Below are 16,311 nucleotides of genomic sequence, written 5' to 3'. Positions count from 1 at the left end.
TCATTATCTCGTAAAACTGGGAAGCCCAAGACTAGAGTTGACTTTGGGACCTAAAGTCAGGAACTAGGACAACATTATCAGGAATCTAACAAAAGCAATCAATGTAACCTGGTTCTGTTACCCTCAATGAATCCCCAACGATGAAAAAAAGATAATATCATCCCGCTCCCTTGCCTCTCTCTCTCCCCTTCCACCTTCTCTTCTCTCCCCCATGTTGGCCCGATTCTCGCCTTTTATAGGCGGTCTGAGTGGCAGGGTGGAAGGCAGTACTCAGCCTCACGTAGGCCCCAGCTTCCATCACTCGCTGAGAGACGCCAGAAAAAACAAAAAGACAGCATTCAGCTGGCAAGGCAGTATGAGCAGGGATAAGAAGATAGACCTCTTAATACTCCTCCTTTACCAGCTGTGTGATTTTGAGCAAATTGGAAATCGTTTTGAACCTCAGTTTCCTCATCTATAAAATGGGGATAATCAGAGTAGCGACCTCTTTGTGTTGTCATAAACGTTAAATGTACTAATATCTGTAAAGTGCTCACTTGTGGGCCTGGCACACACTCAGGTGCTTCCTAACGGTTAGCAATCCTGATTGTTGCTGTCCACGTCCTCATCATAGTGCGTATTAGTAAAATCCAGGGCAATGACTTGATTGGGCAGGTGTGGGGCTGTGAACTCCCTTGTGCCCGGGGTGCTGGGGTTGGCAGGCCCACCAGAGATAGTTCTCACAAAAAAGTGAAGTCAGTTACCAGGGACAGGGAGAAAGGGGGCTGGGGAGACACAAACTCTGGGTGGCTACGCATTAGCCACTACGGCTACAGAGTTACAAGATCCCATTAGCCACTACGGCTACAGAGTTACACGATCCCCAGTCCCGCTGGCACCAATACATACAAATTGAAGTTAGCCTGTGTTTCTTCACTGTGTGCCAAGCACCATTTTAAGTCACTTATGTTAATTACGTCATTTGTTCCTCTGAAGACCGTGTAAGATAAAACATGGCTGTGATCACCGATGAGGGTAAAGAGGTTGCCCCACACCCCCACCAGGCAGGCTGTCTCCAAAGCCTGGGTGTCCAACAGTTTGGCACTACTGCCTTCTCCTTAACAGCAGTTAAGAGCAAGCGAATGAAAAGGTAAGGGAAAAGGTTGGGCAATTTGCACAGGTGACATTTGTGTTAGTTAAAAACCACCACAGCAGGGCTGTGTTGTTTTAAGAGTTCAAGGACGTAACGCATTCTGTCATAAAGCCAACGTAGGAAAGAGTAACAAACCCACAGAATAATGTCCTGTTTGCAGTCCAATTATGAAGAATAAATGTTTGTTGGCTTGAATAAATACTTATACTTTTCCGAAGTTTCAATTAAATTAAATTAAAACCTTTGAGAGACTCAGAGGCAGACATCTTTGAGGAAACTCAAGACTAAGAATTCTCACATATTTCTGATCTTAAGTAGGCATTTCTTCCTAACAGGCTTAACCCTGGGAGCTCAGGTTAAGCAAACAGGTCGCTTTCCTTGACAATGGAGGGTAAATAGGACCCTGGAGCCTGAATGAGTTAATTGCCTTCCATTTCTGAGTCTTGCTCAAAGTACCTCTGGGTGAGAAAGTTTCCAGGACAAAGAAAGAGCCACAGCTGGCAGAAAAATCAAGGGAAATTTGCTTGTTTTGGCCAAACATCCCATTCTATGGGATAAAGAAAGAGGGAGAAAAACACAGTTTAAATAAGAAGTAAGAATGTGGGGACAGACCCCTCCCTGCTCATGACAAAAGGGAGGCTCTGCTTTGTATTTGGAAAACCGAGATAGATTGAAGTCAAACATATTTACTTAATAAAAGTAAAAAAGAACAGCTGTGGAAAATATTTAGAAGATGTATCATAGAGAATCACACATACAGATGTAATTACAGTGTAGACATTAACAATAGTGCCAGGATATCCGGTTTTCTTTTAAGACTCATTTCCCTGAAATAAAAAACAACTTTGTGATTAAAATGATAAAATCAATAAATGTCAGTTATAAAAGATTCACATAGCACAGACGTGTTACTACCTATCACTTTTGAGTACCTATTGTGTGCCAGGTGATGGTCTAAGCCAGGCGTCCTCAAACCGCAGCCCACCTAGGACATTTATCCGGCCCACCGGGTGTGTTTGTGCCACTTCCCGTCCTGCTTAGCAGCCGACTCGTCCTGGGGCCCTCAGTCCGGCCCTCCAACAGTCCGAGGGACAGTGAACTGACCCCTGTTTAAAAAGTTTGAGGACCCCTGGGAGCATATAAATTTATTCAATCCTCTGAATACTGTGAAAGTAGTTATTCTCATCATCAACCCTGTTAGCAGGTGGGCAACTTACGCTCAGATGGGAAGTATTTAGCAAAGATCACTTGGCTTCTGAGGTGGGCCCAGGCAGTTGGATGCCAAAGCTTCTGTGCCACAGCAAGTGCTCTCACTCCCTGAAATCTGGAGAGGCTGCTTAAGGGAGAAAGGAGAAGGCCACAGTCAGGACTCACCACCTGTCACCCCCCACACCTCTAATCCCATCACTGCCGGAGGGAGGGGAGGAGACAACTAATCCCCACCTGCCTGCAACTCTCCTGATTTTAAAACTGAAGTCTTGCCTCCAGGAATCCCTTGGTCCTGTTAAACCGGGATGGCTGTTCACCCTATGTCACCCTATGCAGCGGGGGCATCACAGATAACGGTTTCTTTTGTAGCTTTCCCATGAATATATAAATGTACTTCACAACTTTGCTGTCACACACACAGACACACACACACGTGCCCCTCTGTGACCTGTTTCTCTCCTTTCTCCTCGCCTTTCTTTTAGTGACTACACATGGGTTTATTATGGACAGTTGCTCAGGGAACCACCCTGTCTGGCTGCTCTGTTAGAGGGAAACTGTATTATAAATGAAGAGGGTTAATGTTGATGTTTGGGGAAGAAGCTAACACTTTAAGGAGAAAAGCAAATGGAAGGGGGGATATGAAAACAATAATAATAACGCTAAAATTTCCAGAAACAAAGTGCTTCAGACAAATAATGAGAATACTTTCATTTTCAGAAGAAGGGGTGTCTTGGTAGATGAGAGTCAGGGGATCAGTAATCCAGTTCTTGTCTCACCCCTGGAGAGCCATGTGACTAGGGATGAAACTTTCCACCTCAGTTTCCATATCTATAAAATGGGCATAGTAAGTCCTGCCCAGCCAGTTGCAGAGACTGCCTACGAGAATCAAGCAAGTATAAAGCACTTTGATGAATTACACAGAGAGAAGGCATTATTATTAGCATCCTAAAGCAGGAATCCATAACCTGTTAGGCACGAGGGGCCAATTTCATGGAAGACAAGTTTTTCACAGACAGGGATGGGAGGAGAAAAGGGAGATAGACAGGAGGTGGAGCTCCTCCTCCTCTGTGTGGCCCATAGACTGGCGTCAGTCTTCAGCTGTGAAATTGGGGACTACAATCCTAAAGAATTTTCCATCAGTTTTCATTGTGGTTGCTGAAGCCTGGTTCAAAGGAAGACATTACTAGGTGATAAAAGGGTCTACACTGGTAAGTCCCACATTTGAGCATGTATAGGATTCACCCAGGGTGAGTATTAAAATGAGATTCAGCCAGCCTGGGAAAGTTAGCAAGACATGGTGGCACAGGCACGAGGGTCACTTGTGTTCTGGAGTTGAGATTGCAATGAACTATGGCCACAACACTGTACTCTGGGCCGGTGACAGAGTGAGGTCCTGTCTCTAAAAACAAAAGAAAGAAAGAAAGAAAATCAGGACCTCTGCTGCAGACGCATTACATTCGATTCTCCAGGACTGCCGCCTGCACATTTGTCACCGTGATGAGTCACCCAGGGAATTCTGGTGCAATCCATTCAAATTCATGACCTGAAGGCCAAGTCATCACACAGCACGGGCCACCATTCACTTGCTCAGCAGTGTGGATGGCAGAAGCTTAGGCTGTGTAATGCCAGCCTGGAAGGAAGCCTGGCCCTGTGATCATCGAGCCCCACTGAAAACTGTCCGGAAAGCCCCTTGACCCTGGGCTAACAACAGGGAAAGGGGCGTGAACTTCTGCTGAGGACATGCTGTGCATTGGAACTTTTCATATATATTACCTTGTAAAATGTTATTTATTTTCTGAAGGTAAAATTTGCACGACACAAAATCAAGCATTTGAAAGTCTACAATTCAGTGGCATTAAGTTCATTCACAACGTTGTACACCCATCACCTCTCTCTAGTTCCACATGTGCCATCTTTACTTAAGCCTCGCTAAATTTCAAGAGGTCAAATATTTGTTATTCACATTTTCAAGTGGCTGGAGGACGGCTAAAAGAGCTTTATAATTTGTCCAAGACTGGACAGTGAATAAGGGTCGAAACTGGGATTCAAATCCATGCCAACCCAGCAAGGCCCTCTCAAAACATGAGTGGAAGGAGGAAGCCCAAGGATTTCTTATTTCGTGGAAGGTATTGAAACAATGTATGATGTTGCGGCTTTAAGTTCATAATGTTAGTCTAACTAAGTCAGTAGCTATAATGCTGTACCACTGCCTCCCTGTCTCTATTCCCTGTTGCTAATCTGTTAATATCCTTTCTTAAGGCACGTTCCACCTGGATGCCCAATCACAAGTTTAAGTTTAACCACAAGGTGTATCAACAACTTTCTCCTGACACATAACCTCAAGAATAGAGAAGGATGGCAAAGCACTCTCCTAGACTGTAGGTAAACTCATAGGGAACAGCATCTGATAGGAAGTATCTTCCGTCCTGGGGCCACATCCGGGTAGGTTAAACACCAGTGTCTGACGCAAGTGGAGCAAACACACTTTTAGGGTGGCCAGGTCGTATTGCCCAACTGGGGCATTTTCAAAAGACTATGTGGACTGGACACCAGAACCACAGGCCAAATCAGGGCTGTCCAAGACAAATGAGGATGTGAGGTTACTCTACGTATATGGCCTCTTACCAGGAGGCTGAAAAACCATCACTCCTCAGCCACGTCCAAAATCAGGAGATGAGCACACAAGGCATACTGAGAAATGCCTACACTATTTAACTCAGCTAGGAAAATGAAGCCAAGCGAAATAGCCATAAAGGTTTATGTGCAGCCAATTGCAAAACTCAGTAGGAGAGTGAGGAGCGAAAAGGAAGGACACAGAAAATATGGACCTGTCCAACCCAAGTGAATATCAAAAACCCAGTACGTATAAAACAAGAAGAAACATAAACCCGCAGTGAGAGCTTGTACCAGACCAATTAAGTCCAACTCAAATGGTTGTAAAAGAAAATGCATCTTGAAACTAGAGCAAAATCTAAATGGAAATCAGATGACTTCAGAGAAGAACAGCCAGCAGATGACTCATAAAAAAATAACCCTTGAAAAGGAGAGTTAGCAGAAAAACAGAGAAACATCCAAATAAAATGGATTTTGCTAGTTCAAGGTCTGGTCCAACAGAAGGTTCCCCGTGGCTTATCAAGTCAGAGACACAAATCTTCCTTCTGGAACAGGTCCCTCCTTTGGGTTGGGGAGGTTAGGCAGATGGCTGGGGTGAGAGAGAGAGAGAGAGTATGTGTGTGTGTATAGAGCTGAGTGAGATAAATAAGGAATTGCCTAAGGCTCAGCAAATGAGTTCCCACACTCCCAGACTCCCTGACTCCCAATTCAGTCCGTCTGCCTGTGGGCCCTCGCAGGACCCCTGAAGTGTAGAGACATCAAGCCTGTGTGGGTTTAAAGTAAATACCACCTGCTCCTTGGCAGCCGGTGTTGCAAGTAGTAACGATGGACTGAAGCTCTTAGCAGGGTATTTAATGGTGAAGGAAGGGACAGAGAGAAGGAAGGAAGGAAGGAAGGGAGGGAGGGAGGGAGGAAAGAAGGAAGGAAGGGACAGAGGGAAGGAAGGAAGGACTTTACTGGGCCCCCAAACCTTTGACATGTGCCCACTTGGAGAGAACTTTTGTCTCCTCTGTGTTGCAGTGTTCTGTAAGAAGCTGCCCTTTGTTAGTGGATTATGACTGCTTTCCCCATTCTGTTTTGTGTGAGGGAGGAATAAGGGTTTCAGAATTTTCAAGGCCTGGACTCAAAGCTTAATTATTTCCCCTGGTGGCAGAATGGCAGATTTATATTGGGCATACATCTTTCAGTCTCGGTTTTCTGTCTGTTGATGGGGAAAGTATCACTTCTCTTGGTACCTGTGAAGACAGAAATAATCCTCAAGAGTGCCCAGGGGATTGTCTAGAAGCATCTCATGTGTGCTCATGATAAATGTTGCTTCTCTCTTTCTCCAAGTAGGAAAGAAATGGTTAAAGGCTCAGAAGATGTGAGTCCTTACTTAAAAAGTCAAACAGTAGTTAGTAGCCAAGTCAGGACTAAGAGTCAATGCTTTTGCCTTTACCCTCAGCATGGATGCTAACCTCAGCCTGCCCAGCGTCCCTGCAGCCCACTCTGTGTTCAGGTGACCAGCCTTCAGTACACCAGCTTCCAATTCATCAGCTCTGCCTTTAGACTTAACACCGGGTAAGTCACTCCACTTCCAGCAGGCAAAACATGAAGTACAGGGTGGGAGAGGCCTTAGTGCACCCGGGAGGGAAATTCTAACTTATGAAGGTCAGAAGTCCATAGGAAACTGATCTCAAGCTCCTCGTCCTGGTTCCTTCAGGTTCCCCAGTATAAATGAGTTCCAGTTGCCCAGCATGGTCACTTGCTTATCCTATACCTGTTATAGGCTTGTATCCACTGCCCTGTCTTACTCTCTTTCTGCTTTCTGGGTCTCAGCTAATCCACCTGCACCTAAATCCTTGTCGCAGGCTCTGCTTTGGGGAAACCCAACTAAGCCACTATTGGTTTACTCTGTCTTTTGTAAAACTCTGACATGGTTTTGCTTTCTGCTTAACTGTTGAGTACCTTACCCAATAAGAATCTGTGATAAGGGCTCTCAGGATTTGTTGTTGGTGGTGTTTATACAAGGTCTCGCTCTGTCACCCAGGCTGGAGTGCAGTGGTGTGATCCTCATTGCCACCTCCAACTCCTGGGTTCAAGTGATCTTCCCACCTCAACCTCCTGAGTGGCCAGGACTACAGCTGTGTACCACCATGTGAGGCTAATTTTATATTTTTATTGTCCAAGCTTGTCTTGAACTCATGGCCTCAAGTGCTCTTCTTTTTTGAGCACGTATTATATGCCAGCCAAAGTGCAGAGGGAGAAAGCTAATACAGCGAGTTAAATATAACACACACCAAAAAAACATGTTTTTCCAATGGCACTGGTGTAAGTTAGAGTAGTGGAGGACAAATAATGTTACGTCTTCCTTCCTCATACAGAGAGCGAAGGTAATTGACAGCCACGCCTGAGATTTTAATCGTGTTAAAGAATGGATGAAATGCCGTGAGTTCTGGGGCTGCTTGGCCACACCAGAGGCCTCTTCTAGAGCAGAGCCCCTCAGTGAGCTTTTGGAGGTGCAGAGGGATGTGCAGTGCTAATTTAAGGTGGGTGCTAAAGAGCTAAAAACATAAACATTTAGGAAGAAATTATAGGTGACTATGGGATGGGAAAAGTGGGCAAGGGGGAGGTCCCAGCCTTGACATGTGCTGTAACAAATTTCCACAAGGGCATGACTAATGAGCCTACAGTGGGTTTCCTTAAATGTTGTATTGTATTGGGAGAAAATTCCCCTCTGTTGCCCCCAACCTATTTTAGGCATAAGCCACACAATTGCTTTGTGTCTGCCAACTCTCGGGCTGGGTAATGAAATAGTTCACGTTTCCCTTATCCTCAGGTGGAGCAGAGAATATAGCAGCAAAATACAAGTCCTAGTACAGAGGAAACAGGGTCTCCCCACGTAGAAGGGAAGGTGCACTGGAGCCTGAATGTTTTATAAAGTGACTCCAGAGTTGAGACTGTGGGCATAAGGGGCACCAAATGATCGGGTTATAAATTCCTCTGAGGAGGCTCCCATTCCAGGCATGCTCCAGTTGGCTATGTTAGGCTAGAAAGTGATTCAGTCCCCACTCAGATTTGCCCATCCCATTTCAAATGTGCTTTTTAAAACCCTGGTTTAAAATGTTTTTCACATTGGCTAAACATAGCAGATAAAGAACTTGAAGATTCATCAGATTTGTTCTTTCCTCTTTTTCCCATCTAATCATCAGAGGAGAAATTAGTTCTTCTACATTTTATTCGTCTTCAAAATTGTGAGTGGGTCACATACAAGCACCACACACACACCCCCTATGGTTTACTCGGGAAAGTGCACACTGAAGGTGAAGGTATATATATATATTTATATGCCACTGCATTTTTATGGCTGGTCCTGCACAGAAGGAAATCCTTGCTTTGGGTCTCTACATAAGAGCAGGTGATCAGGCTACTACAATGATAACCAGTACAGTGTTCGCATTGGCTAGAAAAAAGCAACATGGTCCGTGGTCTTCCATATACATGTCTATATATTTAGTACAATAAAAAGCCCAATCTCTTCAAGGTTCCTAAGTAGTTTGTATGATGTTACAGAAGAAAGTATTCATTTATTCATTCATTCATTTAAGAAATATTTACCGAGTTCCTTATATACATCAAGCATTGTTATAGACACTTGGAATCAATTTGGAGACCAAAAAAATCTCTTCCCCTGTGAAGTAATGGGGAAAGACCGAAAATAAACAACAAAAGTAAGAATAAATAAGTGACATACTGTGTAAATGTGATGAAAAGGAGAAAAACTGGAATGCCGTGAAAATGATTGGGAGTGGGTAGGCTGTGAGTTGCTATTTTAAATAGGGTACCCAGACCAGGATTTATGAAAAAGGGACAGTTGTGTGAAGACTTGAATAGGAATAATATGTGAACAAAACAAATAGGAAGCCCGGGGCATCTTCCTGGCTGGCTTGGCATTGGTGTTCGGGGCTGGAAGCTTTGCTTGTTGCTGACTGTGTCTGCAGAATTCCACAGGGAGGCAGCAGATGCCAGTGATGACTGCAGCCCGAGAGGAACTTGGACAATGATGGCTTTCGCTGCCAGTTGCAGAGGGAGGTCTCAAGAAATCTGTTTTTGAACTGTTTGTCAAGGCGTTCCTCCCTTTCCTTATTTCCCATCAGCGGGATCTACCGATGTGCACTGCTCTTTGCCATGGCAGCTTTCACGTACTGAGAATTTATCAGGTGCCATGTGCTGGATACGTTATCTCATTGAACCTCCTTATAATCTCTTGGCTTTATTTTATGATAATGTCACTTCTCAGATGAGAATACTGAGGCCAGCAATCATAGCACAAATAAAGGCAGGCATCAGGGTTTGCCACCAAGTCCTTTGGACCCTAAATTGATAGAAAAAAATAACAAACTTTTAGATGAGGTTGTGAAACTTACTTGTTTCAGATTAGGTGCAACTCAATGAATTTAAAAGCAAGAGTCCTGAAAATGAACAACACCAGGGTGATGGAAATAGCTGGCATTTTCGGAGCAACACTGAGTACTGTGCTAAATGCTTCACGTACCCTGTGTCATTCAATCCTCACTCACTGTTCTGAACTGCTTCAGATGAGGAAGGGAAGTCACCCCCGTGGGCCCGCTCCACGGCAGGCATTGTACACTTTACTGTACCAGTGTCCTCCCCAAATAACTCCATTTGTAAATGTAACATGTGATCAACACAACATTAGATAAAGTGAAACAAAACCTAGACAAAAATCTTTTCCTTCCCTTTACTTTTCCATAATTAAAAAAGTAATTATCTGTATCTGAAGCTACATAAAGATGATATCTGAATATTGTACATTTTCTAGGCAGTGTAGACTAATATAACATGAAAACTAAGTCTCTTTTAGTCTTACTACCTAGAAAGAATTGCCTATAACATTTTTTTTTCTGGCAATAACTATGATGACTTCAATTAAAATTTTTGTGTCTTTAGTTCTTGATCTATCAACTGCAGAACACAGCTACTGACTCTTTGCTAGTTCATTGATACCCAACAACCTCCCAATTTCCGTTAACTCTTTTTTTGTTGTTTTTTAGCTTTTTTCTACTGATTAATTTTGGAACTTTGAATAAAATATGTTAAGTCTCCAACTGTTTTTTTAGCCAAGTTCTCATTAACTCTGTTCCCCAAATTGAAGTGACATAATCATACCCTACTGTAGCCTCAAATCCCAAGCCATCCTCCTACCTCGGCCTCCCAAAGTGCTGGGATTACAGGCATGAGCTACTGCACCAAGCCTCTACTTTTAGTAGATAAAAGTTAGAACCTGCTGGTTAACTTTTTATTTTTTTAAACAAAGAGAGGAAATTATTACATTTGTATTTACACCATCTCTTGTGGTCCAGCATCCTTCTTTTTTTTTTTTTTTACCACTCACTGGTCAAAGTTTTCTCCAATAGGAATTAATTCACCCCCAATGCTGGTTACATCGTTCAGTTCTCTGGGTAGCCTCCTAGGGAAGTCAAAACCCATACCATTTCCAGATGTGGTGGAGGGAGTCAGAAACTGGTTGGCTCCAGTGGTAAAGTGTCCCCAGAAGTTGGTGCAGTGCTGGGGGCACTGAGGCTGGGCAGCTGCTGGGGTTCTGTGAGACTGGCCAGGCCCAGGGAAACTGAGACTGTACATTGGCTGCAGTAGGTGCGTCTAACACTGTCTTACCACCTCTTTCTTTTGCCTCGATTTCTTATTTTTTAAATATAGTGTTTTCTTGTGTACTATGAAAATTGTTAAAGTTTGTTAACCTTCTATTCTAGTCCCTGAGATTCAGGGTTCTTCTGCTTATCTTGACCCTTCATTTGATTGGACTTCATCAGATGTTTGAGGTTTAAGTACTTGTTAGTTTAGTAATTGAAGAATATTTATGATGACAACAACAAATACTTTACCAATGCTTACCACATGCTAAACACTGTTATAAGCACTTTTTTGTTAAGCATCAACTCCTCTAATTGTCACATCAACCAAGGATCTGGGTCCTACTTCGATTCTCATTTTACAGATATGGAAGTGGAAACTCAGAGGCTATCACATAGTTGCTAGAGACTGAGCTCTTTTTTTTTTAAATTTTTCATTATTATGGGTACATTATAGTTGTATATTTTTATAGTGTACATGTGATCTTTTGATAGAGGCATACAATGTGAATTAATCAAATCAGAGTAACTAGGGTAGCCAGAGTCTGGGCTCTTCTTCACTACTACCTAACATTTGGTGTTGTATTTGGTTTGCGTTTAGACTTGACTTTGATCAAGGTGTTGCAACAGTAGTACAAAACTCAGTGGCGCTTGTGGAAACAAGCTCCAATTGTGCCCCATACCCACTCTCTTATTTTTCCACAGCAGATGTTGTTTGGGCAGGCATGTGGCTGTCTCAAGGAAGGAACGTGCTATAGAAGTGCTCTTGTAGATAAATACGGGCTTAAGTTCTGGCCAACACAATGTGAACAGGCAGCTGTTTGAGCTTCTCAAAGAGACCACTCACTATACCTGATGTGCCTTCTCTGTTGACCCTCCCCAACTTGTTAAGAGGAGGGTGGCTTTGGACCATGAAGATGGGAGCCACCTCCTAGGAGTGATGGAGGGGAGATTTTGAAGTCTTGCTCCCCTGAGCACTGCATGGAATGCATCTTCCAGACCAGAACTGAACTACCCCACTATGGACTTACCTATGAGCAAGGAATAATAAACTTTCACTTATTTAAGCTATTAGTATTTGTGTACATTTTGTTGCTGCTGTTGGTACTTGCAGCCTAATATGATCCCAATTAATGTGGTTTTGAAAGGCTTATAATAAAAAGATAGTCGTTGCCAGGCCCGTGTCCATCCCTCAGCCATGTGCAACACACTTTGCTATCTCTTCCCATATTTGCATACATACTCTCTCTTACTTAACTTTGGAAATAGAATTGGCTATTTTTTATGGTTCATGAAGACTATCTTTCCTTCCCCTTCACTCTCCCTCTCAGTATGCACTAGAATCTCTGTGAGTTGACCACCCGAGGGAGTGTAACAAACTGGTTAGCACACAGAGGTGGTCAACATAAGGAGCTAGGGCTCCTGTACTGATATGTTTGTGTGGTGCATGTCTGCGCTATGAAAATTAGGACAACTGCAGGAAGTGGTCACTGTAGGGAGGTGGTCAACTACTGTAGTTATATCATATTTACTTAAAAGTGTTTACTTACATTGATATGATTAAATATTCACTGATGAGGCAAATTATTAATTTTGCTTACATTTCTTCTTCAGCATAATTTTCTTTTATCTTTCTTTTCTTTCTTTTTTTGTTGAGACAGAGTCTTACTCTGTCTGTCACCCTGTATAGAATGCTATGGCATCATCATAGCTCACAGCAATGTCAAATTCCTGGGCTCAAGTGATCCTCTTGCCTCAGCCTTCCATGTAGATGGAACTATAGGTGCCTGCCATGATACTTGGCTCATTTTTCTATTTTTAGAGAGATGGGGCCTTGATTTTGCTTAGGCTGGTCTTGAACTCCTGAGCTCAAGCAACCCAACCACGTAGGCCTCCCAGAGTGCTAGGATTACAGGCGTGAGCCACTGTGCCTGGCACAATATAATTTTCTTTTTAAGAAGCATGAGTTCTCTTGACAATTGTGAAGGTATCTTTAATCCTCCTATTATAACAAATAGTTATTTTTAATTTCATTTTATAGCTGAAGACTTTGAGGCCTTTTTTGTTCTCTAATGATAATAGTGAGCAATCTACGGGGCTTGTGCATTATCACAGACCCATTCATGCTCATTGCATGCTCAATGATGCCTACTATTATCCCCACTTTACAGAGCAGAAAGGCAAGACAATAGAGCGAAAGTGATTAGCCACGGGTCACAGAGTCAGGATTCAGAATTGGGTGTCACTGACCTCAGAGCTCGCACATATCTTAACCCTCTTCCTTGAGAATGGCATGAGGAGAAGAGAGGGACGTTTCACAATATTTAAAACTTAGGATAGTGTGAGCATGACCAGACAGAATAGCTCAGACTAGCCTGATCAGAAAGGAAGGCAGATGTTATTAACCAGTTCATACCAGATAAATATCAGCCCTGTCTTAACTAAGAACTCCTGACTCATCCTGACTCAGCCTAAGAAAGACAAGTTTTTTTTTCTTCTGCTGCTGGTCTGTAGATGAACCTGGACATTTTGCTTTAAAGTAGAAGAGGCCAGGCATGGTGGCTCACACCTATAATCTTAGCACTCTGGGAGGCTGAGGAGGATCCTTTGAGCTCAGGAGTTCAAGAACAGCCTAAGCAAGAGCAAGACCTCATCTCTGCCAAAAAAATAGAAAGATTAGCCCAGTGTGGTGGTGCACGCCTTGGTCCCAACTACTCAGGAGGCTGAAGCAAGAAAATTGCTTGAGCCCAAGAGTTTGAGGTTGCTGTGAGTTGGGCTGACACTATAGTACTCTACCCAGAGAAGCACAGTAAGACTGTCTCAAAAAACAAACAAACAAAAAAAAAGCAGAAGAGTAAATGGCAGATGGCTACAGACTTCCACTTTCCAAACAGAAATGTGAGCCTCAAGGAATTAAACAACTTGCCTACAGTCCTACAGCTAACGCAGTAGAAGGAGGAACTTGCCCAGAGTCCTCAGTTTCCAGAATCCAGGCTTCCCTCCTTATATTGAGACATCTTCTGTGGCTGTGCTCTGAAACCACTATCCAGGGGACTTGTGTAATAAGGCTTCTTAGGGCCTGTCTCGAAGATGACTTGAATGCTAATATTGACACTTCCTTGAGAGATATTTTGATGATTTAAGGGAGTCCATAATAGGATCTTTAAAATCAGAGCTGTTCCAGAAAATCTGGGTACCTGTCACCAGGATAGAGATATTGGAAGTAATGAGAGCAGTAATGAGACATTAATGAAGTAATGGCCTAACTCCTGCCTGTGGAGTCAGCACCTTCCTGCATGTAAATAAATAATGAATTACAGAAATCACATTACCTGAGATTTACAGAATATCTCCCAGCTGTTTGAAAAAGCTGCCTCTCCCTGAGGATCAGAGGAAGTTTTTTTTTTAATTATCTTGAATTATTAAGATTACCATTTAGTAGGGAATAATTGTTTCCTATTGAACTCACGAATGTGCTTAATTATACTTGGAGAACAATTTGCTTGAGCTTTATAAATAAACTTGAATTATTACCTAAGTTTCTTTTCTAAAATCCACCCTGGGAATATGCTACTAATAGAAATGAAATCAATGTCTACTCAATTCCCAGAGTAGCGGTGTATCCTTAATCCAGTCTATAAAATTAGTATTATAATGCTCACCTCTTGGGGTTGGTGAAGGCTGAGTAATGGTGATCAGCCACTGGCTACCTACCAGCCTGTTCCAAGTGCTTTATGTATATTAACTCCTCATCCTCACAACAACCCTATGAGGTGAGAATTGTGGTTTTCTTAAATGGGAGAATGAAGCACAGAGAGGTTAAGTAACTTGCCTTAGTCACACAGCCCCTTAGGGATAGACCTGGGATTTTAACTCAGACTGCCTGACTGTTTCTGCAGAGCTCATCTTCTAGGAAATAAGAAGGAGGTCAACTCGGTATGGAGGTTGGTAATAAAATTTCATGGGAAACAGAAGCAGCTAGTTAGAGCAGGAGAGACTAGCTATAGGTCGTGGTTAGTTGATTATGCTAGGTGCTTAGAGCCTCAAGAAAGTGGACAGAGAGAAGGGACAGTGTTCCCCAAATTAGGAGAGGACTAGAGGTTTATGCACTGCACCTGTAACTTGACACTGGCTGGCCATGCCCTGGGCAGGGAGTGAAGAGCTGGCAAGACCTCAGAAGGGAATGGCTTTAAGGGGCACCTGGGGACATTGGGCCTGGAGCTCTGGCCACTATAATTATTCCTCTGCTCTGCAACATGGCAGGGAAGCTCCTCTGACTTTAAGGAACCACTCAGTTTTTGTCAATGGGAAGCTGTGTAATGATGTAGTAATCAGTATAGAACAAACACCAACGGTGCCTTCTCAGACACTGTGCAAGACCCCAGGACCTTTGAACAACTCAAGGAGAGAGACTAAATTTCTGATGGTCTGACTTAATAGGGGCCAACAGTTGAATTTAATTATTTTTTAAGGTAAGAAATACATTATTTTAGACAGGAGGTAAATAAAACACAATGCATTAAGAGTTGACAATTTTCGTAGCTAGGTGAGAAGTGCATGGAGGTTCATTACACTATTTCATCCACTTTTTTGTTTCTATTCGGAATGGAAAGATTTTCAAGAAAGAAATTTACACCCGAGATTACAGTCATACATTCTGACCTGGAACCAAAACCAAAAAGAACCTGATCTGAATGTCTTATATGTTTGATTTTGAAAGACAGGGGCACATACAGGCAGTCTCTGAGTCAGGAACATCCAACTGATATATGACTGACATGAACAAAGGCTATCACGGTTCATAGGGAAATGTACGTGCTCCAACTTACATACAAATTCACCTGCAGAACAAAACTATCTTGTGTGTAACCCAGAGCTGTGCTCAGTTAAATACACATGAACATACTATAGGTGCAAACTTCGGTAAGGCGAAGATGCCATCCCTTACTTTCCTCCAGTAGCTGATATTTGCAACAGCCCTGTTTGGGCTTCAACTTATCTCATCCTAACTGATTTTCACTACAGTTAGAATGTGCTTTTCTGAAATATGGATAAAGCAGATGTTATCATTCCTATTGGTGAAAAATCAAGACAGAGAGACTCATGCCTATAATCCCAGCACTCTGGGGGTGCCGAGGTGGGAGGTTCACTTGAGCTGAGGAGTTTGAGACTAGTTTGAATAAGAGCAAGCCCTTCATCTCTACTAAGAATAGAACAAAAGTTAGCTGATGGTATGGCAGGTGCCTGGAGTCCCAATTACTTGGAAGGCTGAGGCAGGAGGATCGCTTAAATCCAGGAGTTTAGCCTGGGAAGAGTGAAACTCTGGGTAAAGCGAGACTCTTGTCTCAAAAAAAGAGGAAAAAAATAAATGAAAACTAAGACATAGAAATTGTGAGTTTTCCAAACCCCCGTGGAAAGTAAAAGGGAACCAGAAGTCAAGTCTTTGAAAGTCAAGTCACAGAACTGCCCTTGTTAGCATCTGCCTGAGGCCTTTGTATAATATTTGGGCTGTAACAGGCTCTCGAGTCTTTATTGATTAGCTGGTTGCAGTTGCCATGGGTTATTTATTTAGAAATAATTGAATGAAAATGGATTTTTTTTTTTTTATTTTTTATTTTTTTTTTGAGACAGAGCCTCAAGCTGTCCCCCTGGGTAGAGTGCCGTGGCATTACAGCTCACAGCAACCTCCAACTCCTGGGCTCAAGC

Source organism: Otolemur garnettii, unplaced genomic scaffold (assembly GCF_000181295.1).
Source record: "Otolemur garnettii isolate 467f Iridium unplaced genomic scaffold, OtoGar3 scaffold00015, whole genome shotgun sequence".
NCBI classification, from domain to species: domain Eukaryota; kingdom Metazoa; phylum Chordata; class Mammalia; order Primates; family Galagidae; genus Otolemur; species Otolemur garnettii.
Note: the sequence above shows the minus strand (reverse complement) of the source record.